This window comes from Phasianus colchicus, chromosome 4 (genome assembly GCF_987193195.1).
Source record: "Phasianus colchicus chromosome 4, bPhaCol1.hap1.1, whole genome shotgun sequence".
Lineage (NCBI taxonomy): Eukaryota > Metazoa > Chordata > Aves > Galliformes > Phasianidae > Phasianus > Phasianus colchicus.
Genome location: NC_143439.1, coordinates 40,816,976 through 40,836,821, shown reverse-complemented (window position 1 = coordinate 40,836,821; position 19,846 = coordinate 40,816,976). Strand labels below are relative to the sequence as shown.

General features: G+C 36.5%; 1 long non-coding RNA gene across 2 annotated transcripts in view; it reads left to right on the top strand.

Moving 5' to 3' along the window:
* LOC116239119 (uncharacterized) overlaps positions 1-19,846 on the top strand; it is a 328,962-nt gene that overhangs the window by 266,438 nt on the left and 42,678 nt on the right. For both annotated transcript variants that reach the window (XR_016466097.1, XR_016466098.1), the window contains exon 7: positions 15,452-15,539. This is a non-coding gene — a long non-coding RNA (uncharacterized LOC116239119). The remainder of the gene's footprint in view (positions 1-15,451; positions 15,540-19,846) is intronic.

The following is a 19,846-nucleotide window of genomic DNA, read 5'->3' as shown; positions in this document are numbered from 1 at the left end:
ATAGTTTTTTTTGTTTGTTTGTTTGTTTTTTTTTTGTTTTTTTTTCAAGCGTTTAGTTTTCAGTGGGATTCATAGCTATCATTTAATCTCTTAAACAGGAAGATGCTTGCCTGCTTTGTCTGCTTTTTTTTTTTTTTTTTTTTTTTTTGCTTTTCTTCAGCCTTTCTTCTTAGATGTACTTATTCTGTTTTTTTCTTTACACTAGTTTTCTGTTCATTACATAGTTTTGACCAATTCTTAAATGATTGGTACTGTCTAATTTTGCCTTGGTAAACTCACATTCAAGACTTGGAAGTGAAAATGACATGAATATAGTGTCTGACCTGGAAACTGAAAAGTCTGTATCTAGAACTTGTAGCATTTTTATTAGTATTGTATGATATATTTGCTCTTAAACCCAGAACAAAAAATAGATACAATATTCTTCTCCGATTCCTTTTTACATTTCAGCATATTCTGTTTAAGCTTGGCAGAGATTAAAAAGGAGTGATGAGGTCCATTTTGGGTTGTTCATTAGCTGAAACAAACATGAATATTATTGTTTCCATTTTTATATAGCAAAATATATATGGAAGTAGTTGTGGTATTAGATCTGTGTTTAACAGATACAGAGCAAAAAGGGAACAGCAAAAGACAAAAGCATCCTGAAAATGTAGTTGTGTTTAGTCTATTTTACCTTAAAATCTTGATACTGTTAAGGTAATTCTATGGTTCTGTGGTTCTATGATTCTGTGCTAATAAAAATGGGCATTTGGGTTATTTCTATCAGTTATTCAAGGTTATTAGCTCCCATCTGGGAAAAAAAAAAAAAAAAAAAAAAAAAAAAAAAAGTGAATTGTATTAAAAATAGTGACATTGTTTATTTTTTGTGACACTTAAAACAACCAAGCATTTCTTTTGATATGTTAAATGGTAAAGTTAACATTTCATCAGAAAAGATAAATCCCAGTTCTCTTTGCATTTTTGGTAACAGTCTAAAACGTTGAAAAGTTACTTTTCATTTTTCTAATATATGAAATTAAAAAGCAAAGCATACATTTACTGAGAACATTTGATTTATCGCTCTCATGAAGAAAGAAGTGTTTCAGAAGAAAATTATCAGGTGGTTCAAATAAATTTGGTTGAGGATGTGTGAAACAGTTGAAAGAAAGTGGAACCCCCTAAGGACAGTGTGCTCCTGAATCTCTGTTGAAAACTTTGACTCCAACTTTTTATAGTTGATGTTATGCTTGTGGTTTCTGCTGGGATTTGATTAAGAGATGGTAGTAATACAATAACATATGCTGCTCTTCCTTACAATTCCCACCCAGTTTTGCAGATCTAAGGAGCAGTGATTTGTTTGCAGGAAAATAATGTCTGGTGAGTCTGCTGGTGGGGATACAAGAGGAAGAGAGAATGAGCATTTTCAACTGGGAGAACCCAAATAATTGGAAGGGCTCTATCAAGTAAATAGTACTAGGCTTCCAACTGGTCTTACTGACTTGACTTGAAAATCGGACTTTTCTATAAGAGAGGCTGTAGGGCCAAGTATACCTTTGCCAGTAATGAGGAGTATAATGCAAAGTATATCTCCTGAATTTCTGAAGGTGATAGCAGTTTCTACCAATTGAGGAAGGATTTTATTCCAGAATGATCTGTTATGACATGTAAAACCATGATTCTAGGTATAAATTATTGCAACCTTGAAGACCTTTTAAAAAGGAGTGGAGTGTTCATTTAAATTTCAGTGAGTCTGAACTCAGCATTATTTGGTCTGTAAGATGCATAACCTCTTAGCTGCCCACTGTGATTTTTACAGGACTTCATCCTTGATTCTTCCTGTATATTCTTCCTGGTTAATCTGGTTTCATTGAGAAAGAAAATCAATTTGTTATTTTAGTTATTTCCGTGGAGGATTTATACAGTATTGTATACAGCACAAAATACAGACTATGGAAAAATAATTATATTACAGTAGTTCTTGTTTCCTTGGCACTGTTACATCTCCAAAATAAATGAATAATATGGAAGAGCAGTGTCTTGCTAATCTACACTCAAGGGAGAATCTTCAGATTTGATTAGTGGGGTTTGAAGGCTGTCCACCGCTGGATATATTGTGGTAGGATGGAGCAGAGAATTTTTCAACACAGAAGATATTCCTGAAACAGAATGCCCTTTTCTCAATATTACAGGACAGATTTTTTTTTTTTTTCTGTCTGCTACTGATCTCTTCAGCCTGTCAGTGCTTTCACACTGACCAAGGAACTGTCAGTGACTCCTGCCAGCTATATGGGCAGAAGATTTTCCACCTTTATGGTTATCATTACCATATCATGATGGTTATCATGTTTTTCTACCTGTAGATCAATCACCCCCCCTTCCCAAAGCCATACCGGTGGCTGGCTGAGGGGAGTGTTGGAAAAGATGGAGTTTGACCCTGAGGGGAAAGGGTGGCCCTAGCAGAAATGTGACAGTGTGAACAAGAAGGTGCTGTGCAACATGATGCCCTGTTTTGGGGTGACTTTGCAAAAGCTCAGTTTGTCCATGTTGAAGGCTTTGATCTCTGTGTGTGGCATTTTCTGATCTGCATCAGCATGTTTTAGCCAGCTGAGTAATGCAACATCACCAAGACAAAGCCAGTCATCTCATCTGGCAGTAATGCCTCTGGCTACCAAACAATGTGTTTGTACCTCAGGAGCTGAGCAAAATTGGGCTTCATCACTGTTAATCAGAATTATAGCTAGGGTTTTTAACCTGTGATAGTAGTTATTGACTGTGTGGGCTTCAGCTAACCATCCCACAGACTGGACCATAGGCTGACAGGAGATTTGGACCTTTGGGAAAAGTGTTCTGTGTGTCAGGGTGAAATACTCAGTGTTACGAGGGTTGGCTTTAATGTATGTTTCAAACTGTCAGCATTGAGAAAGATGGCAGGCAGAGAAAAATGATAGGTGTTGGTAAGGGATAACTCAGATTATCTATAGGAAGGATGAAATGATAATTTCACATCAAATTATTGCCAAAACATCAGTCCTCTTTTCACTCATCCAGTAAAAGCAAACTTTGCCTTTTCAGAAACAGGAAAACATGAATCCTCCATCCTCTGAGAAAATGATCCTGCAGGCAGCTATGCCAGCTGTACATTGCTAATTTTGGGTTTTGTTGATGATTATGAAATGCAACAAAGACAACAAAGAGAAAATAGCTTTTTGAATTATAAAAGGATCATTTTTTTCTTACAATGTACTTACATACTGCTACACTTGCAGCTGATAGCTGTTTTGCAAAATAACCACATAATTTGCAAGAAACAAAACAGCCTGCTTGGATACTGTAATGCTGAGAAGTAACAAATAGCCTATAAAAGATGTACCTAGGAAAGATTCTTATTAGCAGTATCATTTGAAGAGCTTTATCCAGTGAATAAAAATTGCATTTTAGGTAAAGTCAGGTAGCAGACATGGTGTAGCCTGTGTCTGTTCCTATGAGATGTTTTCTCTTGCTCTGTCATATCTCTGTTATAACTTGCATGGGCTCTGCTCTTAAACTGCTTGCCTGGGACAAGGACCATGTTTTCTGCATGTCTGTAAGATAGCTTGCAGCAAGTGCAGGTACGGGGTTTTCATAACTTTATAACTTGATTGTTACTTGTCATTATTAAATTATGACAACTCTAAAGTAAAATACTTTTACAATTAAACTTAATAGGCGTTTTCAAGTTAGATTGTTAGTCAGAAATAGTCTTACGCTGCTCTGCTTATGCATACAGAGGAATGTATGATAGTTCATCCCAAATCTTCTGTTTTGCCTAAGAGCAAATCTCAAATGCTTGATGCAAACAACTTCTGGAGAAGCTATGGATACCCTATACCCGGGAGTGTTGAATGGGATTTTGGGCCATATGGTCCAGCCAGAGGAAATCCTGACCATAGCAAGGGGGTTGGAACTAAATGATGCATGTGGTCCTTTCCAACCGAAACCATTCTATGTTTCTATGAACTACACTCAAAAATAACATTGCAGAAGTAAGCATAAGAAAAATCTGGTAAAAAAAAATGTGATTGGACTCCATGGGGTCAGGTTCTCCAGGACTTCTCTTCAGATGTAAAATATCTGTTAGGACAAACTAAGGGGCTTCAGCTAAACAGCTCTGACATGACAGTTCTGACCATGAGGCTGATGATAGCTCTGGAACTTTGCGAAAACTATCCTATGGTTTCCCCCAAAGATGATCAGCAAGGTTCTTCTGAGTTTTAGGAGAATGATTCATTAGGATAAATTAGCAGAAGTAATTTCTAGTTGGTATCAGTCTTCCAACAACTCTTTTTTCTTCGCTTTGCTAGTAGAAAAAGGGAGCTGACATTTTTATTAGCAGAATGTATTGAATGAGTTGAATATTGAATGAAATATAGTTGAATGAGACATTAATCAGCACAGAAGCTGTGAGAAGAATGAATCCTATACCTTGCTTTTTATTAGGGTTATTATTATTATTTCACAAGATGTGTTTTCAGATGTTCTATTAGTACTGCCGAGATAGTGCACCATAATGAACCTATTGTATTAATGTTAAAACCTGTGAAGTCCCCAAGTGTTACTTAGTGCAGTGAAACTAATGTAAGATTAGATTTTTTTTTTTTTTTTTAGCAGCTTGATCTCTTTATTTCTTGGCCTTTGTTTCACATTCACATCTTCTGCATTTCTCGGGTACAAATGCATCTGTGAACAGCTGTAAATAGGTCTAATTTCTTGATGTATGCAAAGTGTGGAAATCTTTCTCTCTTTTGGAGAGAAGTAGTTAGCACTAGTTGGGTGTACACTGAATTTGCAGCTGCAAAATAAAGAAGAAAATTTGCTCCACCTCAGTGTTTTGTGAGCATGGATAAAAGCTGAGGAGAAATATTATATAATTTGAGCTATAGTATTTTATTGTTCCAGAAATTTATACTCCTTAATCCAGCCTTGGATGCTATATTTTGGAATAAATGCTTTTAAAGTCAAATTTGTGCTTCACGATTGTCAGTCTGGCTTAATCATTTGAAAAACAATCCTTTAAAATAACCATGTAATTAGACTTTTACAATAATGGGTGCTAGTGATTATCAGCAAGTGACATTGACTTCAATAGGCCATCCATTCAAATAATTGTTTTCTAAGGAATTCACATTTAAGTGCTCTAAATGATTTATTTTTATCCCTGAAAGTTATTCTCCAGCTTGTTGGAGTTATCCCAGGTGAAAAGCAAAGCAGTCAGAGCACAACAATTAGGACAGTCCTAAGCCATGCAGCTACTCTGGATTACATCTGCTGGAGTTGCTTCCACTGGTGCAGTTACCTGGGTGCATCTTAGCCTTTGTAAGAAGCTGTGCATTTTTCAAAACTGTCTACCCTGGATATTTAGGAGCAATGGAGGCCTGTCCCTGCTGTGAATAACAGAAGTGAGCAGGTAATCAGCTGGACGAACTTTGCCGCAAGCTCTATTCTACCTTCTTGGTTGGACCCGGCAGCCCGTGCTCAGGTGATTGCTGAGTTCAGCAGATATTTCTGCGTGACAAAGTGGTTAATGGGAGCTGGCTACCTGCAGCACCATGACAGTCTAGGCTGATACTCTAATGGAGAGAAAGCTTGAGAGATTCTGTTTGTAAACCAACTTTTTATTTCTGCAAGAAGGCAGGCATACTGCTTAGCTGCCAAGTAACATGGCTCTATTCAGTGGAGACAGTCCCATTTAGAACATGGAGAGGCACAGCCAGTTTCTGTCTGATAATGAGAGCTGGGCAATGATAATGTTTTCTAACCTCAGTGGTACTCATTCAGAGCAGTAGTATGCCAGGGAGAACTAGAGCTCTGTTCCCAGCACTTTAGCAGGCAACTTGCTGTACCCTTACCACTTTGTCGTCTCTCTGGAGAATTTCAACTTTGTACTTTGTACTTATTTTCATTCTTCCCTTTGTCCCTTTGGTGATTTTTCCTGTAGTTGCCGTGAGCTGCTGAAGATTTCCTGGCCCCTTTTATCAGAGCTCTGCATGCAGGCTAGCACTTGACTGCTCTCCATGTTGTTTTCTGGGCTGTGGCATTACAGATAGGAAAGCTAGCAAGCACTGAACTTTTTGAACCAGCTGAGTCCATAAAATATTCTGCACAGGCACATCTAAAAATATTTTGAAATTCAAGTGAATTTTTTTTTGAAGCTATTGACCATTTATAACCTGTAGATAGCTTAAATTGGCAAATAAAAAAAATTGTTGTAATTTGCTGTAAACAGATTTAATAAAAAGGAACCTTTTAAGCCACGAATATAATGTAAGTCATCCCATTCCTCGTGAATAGCAATTCAGTAGTGGAAAAACTCATTCATGACAGATCTCTGAGTCACTGTAGATCTGGAAGGGAGAAAAATAGTTCTTTAATGTTTTAAGAAAGAGCTAAGGAAGAATGGTGAAAACGTGGAACATAATTCTCAGAGCTCAGTGATATACATATAGTAGAAATTAATTTTTAAAAGGATCATCAGTCATTTAGACAAACATGAAGATTAAGTCAGGATATTTCCACAAACTGATTTCTTGACAAATCTGGCTTAAAAAAAACTTCCAAAAATTGTTGAGATAATGAAGAGAACATGAAGATGGTTGTAATCTGTGTGGATCTGGAAAATAAATTTAATGCGATGCCATGTTCTGTATAGCATTATTCATTAGTCATGTATGAAAACTGCTATTCTTGAGGATTGAAATCTCAGCGAGTGATTGAAATCACCTCAAAACTGAAAGTTCAGAACTAGCTCTGAAAAAAGTAGTATGAAATTCATGGAGGTTAATGTTGCTCATTTTCATGCCATGCACAAATATCTTGGAGAAAGACTTACAGATGTTGTGCAAACTTCTGACACAATGATCAATCTTATAACAAAGTTATGGACCCTCAGGAAGGGTGATCTGTGAATTCTGCTGGCATTTTAGATGAAGCTACAGGAATCTGTGAAGTTTTGATGCATTGCTCTGGGGTCATCTGGCAAACCAACACTGAGAATGAGAGTGCTGTAAAAAGGATCAGTGAAAAAGGAGCTTTAGCTACTGGTGTGTGCTTTCCTTAGGAAGATGAGTCACCTGCTAGCAGACTGCATTTGGTCAGCTGGGAAAATGCAGCAGGTCAAGATGTGATCTGAGGAGAAAGTGGCTGGGCAACATCACAGAATGATGCAGTGAGCATCTGATGAGTTTGTGGATGCTGAAAGTGGATAAAAAATTGCATGTGATTGCCCTTGAGTGCCAACGGATGAGTGTCTTTATTGTTGTACTGCTTTGAGATTTGCTGGAAGTTGTGCCTTGTCCTGAGTGCCCCAGGACATATCACAAGGAGAGAGGTATCCTGTTTAGTTTCCAGGTGTGAAACAGCATTAGAATTATGATGTGACCAAGACTAAATGGTCAGAGAACAATAATTGTACAAATATAGAACTAAAGCAGGAAGTCAAAAGAAATATGTTGCCTTTTTAACTAAGATTTGCATTTGTTCATATATCCATCTTGTTCTTTTTCCTGCCACTCCTCAAATTTGAGGCAGCAAAAGTAATAAGCTTCTCTCTGTTTAAGATATATATCCTGCCTATCTTTACTAGTTTCCTTCTGATGCTTCCTTAATACATGAAGCCTCTAAGGTTTAAATGTCAGACTTCCTGTTAATTTGAGGTGATCTAAGCAGAATGTCCAGACTAAAATTGCTTTGCAAATCTGCAGTACAAGGTTTGGTTAATGTTATCTTGTACAGCAAGATACAGCAGTGTGTCAAACTATGATTCAGGTTTTTATATTGATGGATTAATTTTTCATTGTCTAACACAGAGGAGGAAAACCCCCTTCTTTGTACAGCTCATTCATTTTTACATATCCTACGGTGTCATACCCCTCTCTATTAACACAAAGACTTCTTTTATTTTATATGCCTGCAAAAAGCAGCAGGCTTCTCTCCTAATCAGTGTTGTCTAGGTTCATTGCTGGAGGGCCTAGGTCATTAGTAATAAAGGTCATTACTTGATGTTTCCAGCACACTGAGACTTTCAGATGATCCCTCCCTCCTTCTTTTAATCTCTCAGAGGCAAGAAACAAGTCTGGTCTCTTGTTATTAAAGTTATTCTATTTCTTAAAGAATAAACTGGTGAATTCCTGAAAACAAAAGCTCTATAATTGTCATCGTATGTGCATAATAGATGTGAATGTGACAGCACAGGAAACTTGGAAGCAGAGAAATGAGGAAAAGAATTAGGTGTTAGCTATTACATTCAACTTAAGTTCCTCCAAGGGGCTGAATCAAATGCTGAAGGAAAATCCCACGGAGCCCTGAGGCTCCATGTCATGCCTGCCCTCATTACCTTACTTCTTAGCCTTGTCTGATTCCTAGCATCCTAATTGAAAAGACACTTTGTAGTAAAAAAATGTGTTTGAATCACTTTGAAAGCCAAGCTCCTATGGTATTTTTCCCACCAATTGTTTCTCTGGATCTTTGAGCTTATTAAACAAAATGATCTTCTGAGGCTTCATGGAGTGCAGGCATAACTCTGCTGCCCGCAAGTAAGGAAAAAAATAGCAAATTCTAAACATGGTGTTTTGTTCAGGATTTTAATGAGTGTTAGCTTGTCTCTCATATTTTTCATCCCCCTCTTGTTTTGCCTTTAATCTCTTTCTACCTCCACGATTAAACAGCTGATTTATATTTAGTGGAGATATTTTTTAATTTTTATACTGAGAATCTATATGTTTTTATAGTGAACATAAATGCTTTATTTGTACAGAGATGAGAATATTCTCCTGGGGTGGAGGTAAGGTATTTTTATAGTTGATCTGGATAAAGTCTCATTCTTGCAATTTTCATTTGATAAGAGTAAGATGGGTAAAGATAGTGCAAATCTAATTCTGCTTCTTTATCCTTACCCCCTGCTGCTTCTGTTTTGCAGTGCTTAGAGAAGTGTATGGCTGTGGTTCACTGGAAAACTGCAGATTCTCTCCTGAAGGTTGTGTCTTACAAGATTTTGCTGAGAGTTATAAAAATACTTATGAGGGGTCTTTAGGAGAAGAGGAAAGTTCAATGCATGTAACTTGAAACAAGGGCCAGATTTAAAGATTGAAGAGTGATAAAAAGCAAGCATTAATAGCTCCTGAATTAAATTTTTGGACAAAACATAAATTTTGTTGGCCACCTGAGTCATTGCTGGATATTCTTCAGCTTTTCAAATGGCTTCTCTTGCTGAGAAAAGTGCATTGAAAGAGTAGTCCTGAATAAGCTGATCCCACCATTCATACTTATCTCTTTCCTCCAAGCAGGACCCTGTTCAACAGCCTGTAGCACTTTCCTTCCCATGACACCAGAGCCTATTCTGCAATTCCACACCTGCCCTTATAGTTTAATTTTTTAAGAAAAATGGTAGCTGGGCAAAGCTTACTGGAAAAACAACAAAAGGAATTGTCAAGCAGACATATGAAAAGATGATGTGTTGATTTCAATGACTTCCAAGAAAATAAATATTTTGTCAATTTAAAGCCACGTGCCTTTCCCTCAGCTAGCTTTTAAAGTATTGCTTTATAAGTGCAGTTGTGGAACACACAGGCATTTCTTGACGATTAATGATAAATTATAACCAGTTGCATTTTGAAAAATGCTTGCTTTCTTTATTAAGAAACATAGTGGTATTCACAACTGCTCTGTTATTTCTTTGTATGTTCAGAGATTGACCTATAATAATGGTTAGTAGTGATGTTTTTCACAAGTATATTTAAGGACCTTGAGAAAGCCTATAAATGGAAAGCTTTGCAGTGCTGTTGGTGTCCTCACTTTGTGGATAGGTCAGTTGTGGCAGAAAGACAATAAATGGCCTTATCTGCTTTGTAAGACAATTCTATTTGCCAATTTACAGGTATTTACTTATCCTAGGTTTCAGAATTCCTTTTATACTTTCACATACCTGTTTTGGAGACAGGCAGTTATGTTTGGAAGGAGTCTTGGAGTACTGTCAGTCCAAAAGAAAGTATGACTTTATTTTGAAACAGTCCTATGCTCATGATGTGCAACTGCTCTGCTCTGACATACAGCAAGAGAAGCAAAGCAAATTGAAGTTAAGTGCTTCCAAGAGGGATTTTTTTTTCTTTTCTATCTTTCTTTCTTTCTTTCTTTCTTTCTTTCTTTCTTTCTTTCTTTTTTTTTTTAACCTGATATGGGAGATCACCTACTTTCACTGAGAATTGCAGAGGATATGAATTTTAAATGGTAGATTCCTGAAGACTCTCAAAACAAAGCAAAAAGTTATTTTTATTTCTCCCAAAACACAGATGTGTCCATTCATTGCAGCGTTACTCTGTTCTGTGGCATCTAATTTCACTGAAAAGAATTATGTTGGGTAGAAAAGGCCTCATGGTACTTCATTTTTAAAATATAATAATTTGTAGAATTAGTAGGATTTGAATGATTTCATATTGGCTAATATTATCACTACCTTGTCTGTGCAATTAGATTTTGTCTTGTTTTATGAAATGTTTTATTTGTTTTATATACTTGGGTTCATAAATATGTAATAAATTTAAAGTGTAAAATTATTTGGATATTAAAATACACGTTTATCATTTGCATACATTTCACTGCCACCAAGCCAAGGAGGTGAATAAAATACTTTGATAAACAGGTACCCAGAATTTATTTATAAAGATACTTATAGGAAAATTATCCCAGTTTTATTTTAAAATTATGAATTAATTTCTTCCAGAAATATAAGAAAAATAAAAACATCGGTGTGTATTAAAAATAGAAATATTTTTAATTGTACGCGGTTTAAGTACTCAGTAGATGAAATAAAAAAAACCCCAACACCGTATTTGTTGTTAACTATTCCTGATTAAAATTCAACTGTCTTTAAAAATTCCATGCAAATCTAGGTCCATTAACAGACAAAAAAATGACCCGAGCAGAGTATAAGCTATTGTTCTCATGTGAATGTGTAGGTATAATAACACGAAGTTAAGAGAAAGAATCTGAAGAGGGTATAATTACTGTGTGTTATGAGCGAAAGTTCTCTTTACCTGGAACAGTCCCTCTGCACAGGGATCAATGTTATTTCCCTAGCCTAGGTGAGGGGTTTGTTTGAACTGAAATGAACTGTGCAACAGGGAAGAATCCTGCACTAACAGGATGACTTAACTCTAATTATTTTATTCTGTATTTATTTTTTTGAAATTGCATCTTGCTTACAGAAAGGTCAAAAACAACAGGGAGAATGTATGCGGTACCTGGAAAGATTAGTATTTAGGAGAATACAGAAAGGGTTTGCTGTGGGTGTGAAATTGACTGCGCAGGCAAAGCTTTTAGCAAATGTTAGTGACTGTTAAATCACATAATCATTTATCTCCAGTGGCTTAGGTCAATCTGTATCCTTCCACAGAAAGATAAAAGCCAATTGATGCATGTTAGACTAGCACTGGTGAGGATGTGTTGTTTTTGAGAAAACCATTGGTATTTTTTGCATTTTAAATGCATTGGTTGGTGCTATGATACCTCATTACAGCTGGCTGCTGCAATACAATTCCCATCATTTACTTAGAAACTCATGGGCTTTCTTCTGATACAGGTTCTGATTTTTTGGCTGTAAGGGACGACAAATATAACAAATGTGCCCAAATTACATGTATATCACCTAACTCAGTGAGTTGAAAATTACCACTAACTGCTTCATTCATTTAATAAAGCTGATTGCATTCACTGGAAGCTTTCTTCATTGTAGGAAAAACAGAGTTTCTTGATCTAACAGATATCTGAGGATTTTTCTGAATGACAACTACTTGCTATGTGCCTATCAGATCAGAAAAATATGCTGATGTTTGCTATTATAGACAATTATAATCATACTCATAGTATTACCATGCAGCTTAGCTGGCATTGTGATGCAGACTCTGTAAGATCATTTGGGACATCTAATTCCCACTGAACTGAAGAGCAATAAGAAAAATAAAAAGGAAAAAAAAAAGAAAAAGAAAAACAGGATTTGTCAGAGTTGCTTCTTTGTGATAACAGTCAGTAGTAAAGTAGGATATTGTATTCTGTGATCCTTTGTGATTGACCAGAGCCTTGAAACAGATTTTTGCTGGAACTTGAATTTATCCAAATATAGAAAATACCACTATTGCTACCAGAAGCCAAGCAGGGTTAAAATGAGTATCAGGGTTCAGAACTGAAATAACTATGTAATCCAGCTGGATTTTTGGGTAGGCTTTAGGACCTGGTCTAATATCTCAGTTCATACTAGCAGACTTCGATTCATGTCTGCTAGCAGGGCAGCAAGAAATGTAAATTGCCATTCTGGTATCAAAAACAGAGCGGTGATTATTTTTTTTTCTTTTTCTTTTTTTTTCCTTTCACCTCCTCGACTTAAAGTTTTGCCCTTAATTAGGTTATTGATCTATCATATGATTGTTCTGCCATTAACCTGCACTTGCTCTCTTTGGAGCTAATGAAGAGGGAGGACCTAGAAAGAAGAGAAGCAATAAGGATCATGTTAACAAAATCCATCTTCAGAGCTGTTACAAACTTCAATCAGAATGGGAATAAATTGGGGCTCAGGACTCTGAATTGCAAGAAGCTGTAAAAATGTGCTATGTCTTGTTTTCTTTGGGATATACCGTTACACTCTTAGTTGCTCTGTTTGAATGTGCAATTAAAATCTACAGCTCTGATGGTGGTGAGGATATTCTATGTAATTCACAAATTCTTATTGTGACTGTCTAATTTTGCCTTTATTTCTCCTAAACCATGTGTTGCTTGCCAGGCTTTCAGCGGGTGTGGTGGAAATACTTAATTTTACTTTATCTCTAACATACAGTTGGAGGTTTTTTGATTTTCCTTTTAGTCTTCCTCAATTTGAAATGGGGTCAGGAAATAAAACAAAGATTTAGCTTTGTTTTCAGCTTAGATTCTGATTTAGGTGGAAAAAGAGCTGCTTGGAATGATCTGGGTTGGAAGGGGCCTAAAAGTCCAACTAGTTCTGACCCCTCTATCATGGGCAGGGACACATCCCTCTAGACCAGATGTCCAAAGCCCCATCCAGCCTGGCCCTGAACATCTCCAGGGACAGAGTATCCACAGCTTTTCTGAGCAGCCTATTTCAGTATCCCACCACCACTGAAGCCAAGAATATCTTCTTAGTGTTTAATTTAAATCTACATTATTTTAGTTTAAAGCCCCTTGTCCTATTACTACCCTTCTAAAAAGTCTTTCTCCATCTTTATTTAGGACCCTTTAAATTTTGAAAAGCTACAATAAGTGCTCCCCAGAACCACCTCTTCTCTAGGATAAATAACACCAGCTCTCATTCCAGGATGCAGTTATTACTGATTTTAATATACGTATAATATAACTACAAGTTGCATCATCTGAATATGTAGATACCTATGATAGCTTGCAGAACAAATAATCTATTTAAATAACTTGATAATTTATTAATGCTTTCAAATTGAAGTTGGTATGATTAAAACCAGCACTGAACTGGGGAAACTCTAAATGTATGAAAACAAAACAAAGTTATCCCAAGCCCCAGGTTACGAAAACTTCAGTTCTTTAACCAGGATCTCTTTCTGTTTTCTTATGAAAAAAAAAAAAAAGTCGATGGAAGATTAAAAACAGAAAAAGAGAAGGAAAAAAGGACTATATATATATATATATATTAGGCCAAATCATTTAAGTCACCTTAATTGAATCTGTTGAATCTCCTTTACACCTTTTTTTAAGGTGTAGAGAGGAGTAAGATCCTTGTGGTATCATTGGAGGCATCTCACGAGCCCAAGTGTTGCTCACAGAAGTGGCTGCTGAACAGGGCTTGGTGGGTCACAGTTTTAAACATGAGTACTCATAAGGATACTTGAGCCGAATGGAACAATGTCACTGTTTGATCTACTACTATTGTCCACTTCAGAACTCTCCTAAACAATTGTATATAGATTTAAGTGAAGAACACCTTGGTTAAAAAATAGGAACTTAATGCTGCTAAGTTATCTTCTATAAATGTATTTTGAAAATATTTCACTTAAACAGTATAGCATTTTCTAATTTATTGCAGGTTTGTTTTGATATAGGAAGTAATGCTGAACTTACTGCCCAAGCTAGTAGTGTTAGAATCATAGAATCATAGAATTTTTACACAGTTTACACATTTTTACATCCTACAATTTAGTGTTCTAGCAGATTTCTTCTTTGAGCTAGGGCTGCCATCCAGTTAGGATTGAAAATAACAGAAATAGTCTGAACTTAATTACAGTTTTAGGATCTTAGTTCTCCAGTAAAATGTCAATATTTTTCCCAAATGCTGCCTCCTAGGTTAAAATAAATAAGTAAATTGCTGGCAGAAGGTGGAAACCAGCTCTACTCCAGATATTTTTTGGAAATTAGAAGCACGTTCTTGAAAATTCAACAAGTAGCAAGCATATTAGTTCCAAGTAGGTTTTGTAGATGTGCTTCATTTCAATTTCCCCTCCCCCCCCACCTTCTTACAGGTTTTAGAACTACATTGCTGATAGGTTTGAGATTGCTGTTGCTCACTGTTTCAGTAGCAGCTAACCCAGTACCTGTATTCTAATCAGATTAAATACAAGGTTTATTTTGGTTCATTTATGAAATCCAAGTTATTCAGTCTGATCTCTTAAAGGTTTTCTTTCAGCTCATCTATTTAAAGGGACAATAGTATAAGGTTTAACAACATAATTTTCCTAAAATGTTTCAGAGAAGATGAAGAAAATCAAGTTACAGTCATCAGGTCCAAGAATTTATTTTGTATCAATGAAAAATACAACTGACAACAAGATTTTGTATACTTCAAATTTCTGGAGAAATCATAAATGATGTTGCACGTATCCAGACTGGAATATGAATCTGATATCAGCATTCAGTCCGAGTTTCAGTAAAACACCAATGTTCCTGCTTATGTAGAAATTAACTGGAAGTTTTCCCATAACTAGGTTGGATATTTCTTTCACATTTAAATTCTGCATTTTTTTTTCCTGGAGGATCTAGTAATTGTTTTGCTACATTTGTAGCCCACCATTTCTCCAGGTTGGTACTTTTCTACCTTTAGCAGTGCCAGTAATGATAACAGAGTCTTTAACTGGGGAAGACTTGAGTGCAACTCATATCAATTGGCATTTATTTAAATAAGCATTCAGGAATTTCTGAAATGAGTCTTTGGTAAAATTTGTATTAAATTTTTAGAGTGACATAAAGTAGAAAGACAGGCATGAGCCATACTGTGTATTCTTTGATTTTTGCATAGAGAAAAGGCTACCGAAAGGTGTCATTTTTTACGTTATTCAGTCAACCAGTTTCAACACTTTCAGGACAGTTCTGAATAATAACCTTGGAAATTATTATTGTTCTAATGTCGGTTACTTCTGAAGTGAATGCTACCATGCTTCTGTTCAATAATATATACACTTTTTTATTTCAGGTCACCGCTACTTGAGAATGTAATCTTTTGGGAGATTTTTCTGCTTCAAGAGTAAAGCTGCATATGGCTACACCACTTATTTCATACTGTAAGTTTCTGTATATCTGTGTGCTATGCAAGGTGGTTTTCCCCATAAAAACTGCATATTTGACACTGTGTTTATGACGTAAACAAAGTCTGGTACAGAAAACAGCATTTGTCTAGATTGCTAGACAGTGTTTTTGTTTAAAGTGACAGTATTTCTGAATATTCTGTAACAAGGTTTCTTTCTGACTTGAAGTATATGGAAAGAGAGGATGGAGGGTAGTAAATGATTCTAGGATGTTGAGATAGACCAGTATAGCTTTCTTGATTGCGTCTCACTTAGCTCTGGCTACCTACAAAAGTGTATGACAGCTCTTAGGATGTGCATGTTGGCCCTGCCAATCTACTGTGTTGGTATGAGGACTGTGATTGCCATGATAGGTAGAGGTGGAAATGGTAGGAGGAGGTTTGAAAGCAACAGAGGAAAAAGAAAGAGAATAAAATTAGATAATAATAATAAAAATATCAAACAGCCAATGAGAAGTGTTAATTGGAATATCTACTGATTCTACTTAATGTCTAGGAGAGCCTTTCTGTGTAAAATGTGTAGCAAAACCTTGGTGCGCAGTGAATGCAATGAAGGGTAATAAAAAGCAGATATATAGAGCTCAATTTCTAAAAACTATAGTAACTTACATTAGTCAAATACATAGATGAATATGGAAGGAATAGAGATGATATGGCAATCTGAAGGTAAAAAGTGAAATTCAAAGTCGGAGCGAAATATGCTTTATGTTAAATGCCTTTGAAGGGTATGAAATTCAGTATAGTTGGTAGCTGAGTTATGTAATAGAGTAGGGAGTAGTGAGATACCGTATATTTCAGAGTCATAAATATGTCTGAGACATGCTTAAAGTACCTTTTATAACATTTGTCTGCATTTTTTTCCTGACAAAGCACTTTTCCATTTGAAGAGGTGGAAATATTCATGAAAAAGTTTAATTTCCCTCAATTTCCCTCTAGAATAGAACTTTACAAGCACACAAAACCTCCGTTGCTTGCTGTTGTTTCTTTTTTTCTCTCCTATTTGAATATCAAACTGATAAGGAATAACAACAACAACAAAAAGTGGTGATGTTCTTGGAGGAAGAAGAGAAGTCAGAAACAATTAGATAATTATTAATATAGGCAGTAATAAAAGAATATCTGAAGTCAGGAAGCTCAAGTAGTGTGTGTGTATATAGATACATATGCTTGCATATGTGGTAATAAAATGTATAGATTTTAGTAGTGAAGCAGCAGGCTGTGCTTCTGCATTCACTTGCATTTTCTAACTGTTAAAAGAATCATTGTTTATCCTGTGGCAGCACCCAGGAGCATGGGTCTTGCACCATGCTAGGTGAAATTAGGTAGAAAATTAAAAGATGATTCAAGCACTTTTCTAGAACAGTTTTTTGTTTATTTGTTTATTTATAGGCATTGGTGGTTTTACGTGAGTCAGAAATATGGCTTGGTAGGCTCTAGGATCAGTTCACCAGAAATAAAGCCATGTGGGCAGATTGCTGCATCCCTGTATTCTTTGACTTAGTTGGACTGAACTCTGCACAGGTGTAAAGAATTGTAGGTGTGGCTTTGGCAGTTAGAACTAAAGGACCTGCTTTCATTAATACTGAGATTAACAAAGGTCTACTTATTTATGAGTATTTAAAGGTTCTTAGAGCTTTAGAAGAGAAGAATTGTTTTGTAGGACAGTTAAACTGAAGACTTTCTCACAGGGGATAGATTAGCACTCTGTATTTGGATTAGGGTGCAAATCTATTTTTAAACATTCTGAGCTGTAAGGCTGTAACAAGAAACTGTAATACTGAATACATGGAGGTGCTTTAATGAGAAAAGAGGGTGAAGTGAGCACATTGTCTATAAAGAGTAAATGTATGCTCTAATTTTTCAGTTCCCTCAGTGCTATGCTTTCATTCAGCATCACAAAGAGTTTCTCCCAATGCAAACACTGGTTCTAGAGCAATGTAAAAAAGCGAGATCTTTAACAAACAGCATCACAAATTCCCTAAAGGAGAAAATGAAAAGATGCAGCAGCAGGTACCACTGAAGAAGTAATAGGATTGTAAGCTATGGCAGTGCTGGCTGACCTTAGAACTGCTTAGAGAGATTGGTAAAAATGGAATAAAAAGAATCATAGAATCATAGAATGGCCTGGGTTCAAAAGGACCACAATGGTCATCTATTTTCAATCCCCTTGCTATGCAGGGTTGCGAACCACTAGCCCAGGCTGCCCAGAGCCACATCCAGCCTGGCCTTGAATGCCTCCAGAGATGGGGCATCCACAACCTCCTTGGGTAAAAAAGATGTGATAGGGAGTTAGGTTGGGTTGGATTTGATGATCTTTAAGTCTTTTCCAGTCTGAGTGATTCTATGATTCTATAATTTATAAACAATAACAGCTTTTCCAAAATGAGAACACAGCACAAAGGCAGACTCTGCTTCTAGATAAATAAATGGGAGATGAGGGTTAGCAGCAACCTAGATGCAGACAAATAGGTGATATAGGTGGTGTCCCCATGGAGACAGTCAGCAGCACAGAACAACCTGCAGGAATAAAGCAAGAGAGAACAAGCTTCTTTATGTGGCTTATTCATTCAGAAGCACATGGCAGCCCAATGGGAATAGCAGTGGCTATTGCCACAACTGTGCTTGTACTCAACCTGCTGCCCTTACTTGCATCTTCTACCATAATGCTGACAAACTTTCTTGTTTTTCAGGTTAATATTTTTACTAATAGTTGTGGGTAATTGTAGTCATCTCTGAAAGTGTATTTTCCATTCTCTGCCTGGGCTCTTTAGGATGCCTGTAACACTTAGGCATCATCTCTTCCTGTGTGAAGAGCTGGCTTGAAGGATGCCCTTTGTCCAGAAGCCCTGTTTGACGTGAATGGACTCAGTTTGCAAAGCTGTCTGCACGTCACCTGTGGGGTGACTTTTCTGTACCCATAATTCATAGCAGACCTGTCATCCCCAATTCAGCATCTTTCTCATCTTCTGGAAGTATCCAGTCCTCTCCCCCTTTATTTATTGAAAGGCTAAAGAAAGTGTCTCACTGTTTAGCAATAAAGCACGTTAGACACTTCTTATTTCTTTCTGCAGCAGTTCAAGGACTCAGGTTTGCAAAAACAGGTGCAGTATAAATGTAGATGGCGGGTGAGGAGAAAGTATCACTTAAAAGAGTCTGTGAGTTTTTTCATGTTTGTCACTAAATGTAAGAAACTTCATGTAATTTATTAACTTTCCTTCTCACTTCTTCTGAGGAAAAAGCTGTGATCTGATTTTTTTAGAAGCTACTGGGAAGAATGCTAAGAATTCCCATTAGCTACTTTCTAACAGCCAGGAAGTCATGTATGTCAGCTGAAAATCTGAAACAAAGAGTAAGGGTTATTTCATTTTCTTAAGTTTAAAAAACATTTTTTCCATTGGAATGTGACACATTCCAGATAAAATTAATGAGTTCCCCCTGGCAGTCTTGCAGTTCACCAGGTTTTTCCTTTTCAACTATGCTACAACACAGTAGAGATACAGGACAAAGTTTCCATAGTTTATGCATTTTTCTCTGACTTCACAAAAAAAGCAAAGCTCATGGAAGTAATGAAAGTACATGGAAATAACTGTTAAGTTCAGAGAAAGCTGGCCTGGCTAATTCACTGCACCTGGCTGGTTTGAACATTGGAGGGGAAACAGTCAAACAAATCAGATTTTCTGTCAGCAGCATGTTGCTTTTGTCAACTGTGATACGCAGGTGCAGATTCCCATTTCCAAACTCCTGGCCATTAGAGGCTGAGTTACCAGAGTGATGAGAAAAACAGTCTTCAGGCATCGGAATGACAGCTGCAATGTTCCCGAAACTATCCTGCCAGTCAATGCACGGAACTGCCCAGACACTTCTGTGAAAGGAAATCTTTTCCAGCTATTTTCTTAAACAGTTGGATTGAAGTACCTAAACTGGTAGTTAGAAGAAATGAAACAGAGAGGAAATGCTATTGAAATCAAGATGGTGACATTTCTCCAGATAAGCTCTAATTATGCAAAAGCTTAGATCATCCATATTTTATTTTCTCAGGAAGAGAGCAGTAGAAAAGTCCATAATGGAAAGAATGGTAATAAAGTGGAAAAAAAAAACCACCACCACAGAGGCTTCATTTTTACCTGAATTTCATTCCTTGTTATTTTATAATTATTTTACTATTCAAGAGATGTAAGTCTCACAAATAAGAATCCTGAAAAAAAGGGCTCATGTCGTCTTGCATGTGTTGACTCTCAAATTTTCTTTCTTTAAGAATAGAAGATTTGTTAAAATGCAAGAAAT